The sequence below is a fragment of the Penaeus monodon genome, chromosome 32 (genome assembly GCF_015228065.2).
Source record: "Penaeus monodon isolate SGIC_2016 chromosome 32, NSTDA_Pmon_1, whole genome shotgun sequence".
NCBI classification, from domain to species: Eukaryota; Metazoa; Arthropoda; class Malacostraca; order Decapoda; family Penaeidae; genus Penaeus; species Penaeus monodon.
In genome coordinates, this window is record NC_051417.1 from 32,977,234 (window position 1) to 32,977,665 (window position 432).

Here is a 432-nt window from a genome sequence, read left to right on the forward strand (position 1 = left end):
CTGGCTTCAAGATCCCCCTCCCGAGGACGCGACGACCTTGCCGCCTCCGACTCGAGCGGGACTCGAGCGGGACTCGAGCGGGACTCGAGCGGGACTCGAGCGGGACTCGAGCGGGACTCGAGCGGGACTCGCGCGGGACTCGCGCGGGACTCGCGCGGGACTCCGGTTCCTCCTATTCGCACAAATATCCTTGTGCTTTCCTCTCCCTGATCCTCTAATTTCCCTCTTCCCTATTCTCCTATTGACCTATCCTCCTATTTCCTTCGTATCAGTCTCCCCTATTCCCTATTCTCCTGCTCTCGTATCTCCCTATCCTCCCTTTCTCCTATTTACCTATCCCTCTCCTCCCTCATTCCCTATTCGCCTGCTCCCCTATTCGCCACTTCACCTATCCTCTGCACCTATCCTCCTTTTCCCCTCACCCATTTCCTA

The 432-nt window shown here is 57.9% G+C and overlaps 1 protein-coding gene across 1 annotated transcript in view; it reads right to left on the reverse strand.

Annotated features, from left to right (window-relative positions):
- Positions 1 to 432, reverse strand: part of LOC119593828 (alpha-protein kinase 1-like) — a gene marked incomplete at its 3' end in the record, with an annotated part of 69,629 nt that overhangs the window by 30,062 nt on the left and 39,135 nt on the right.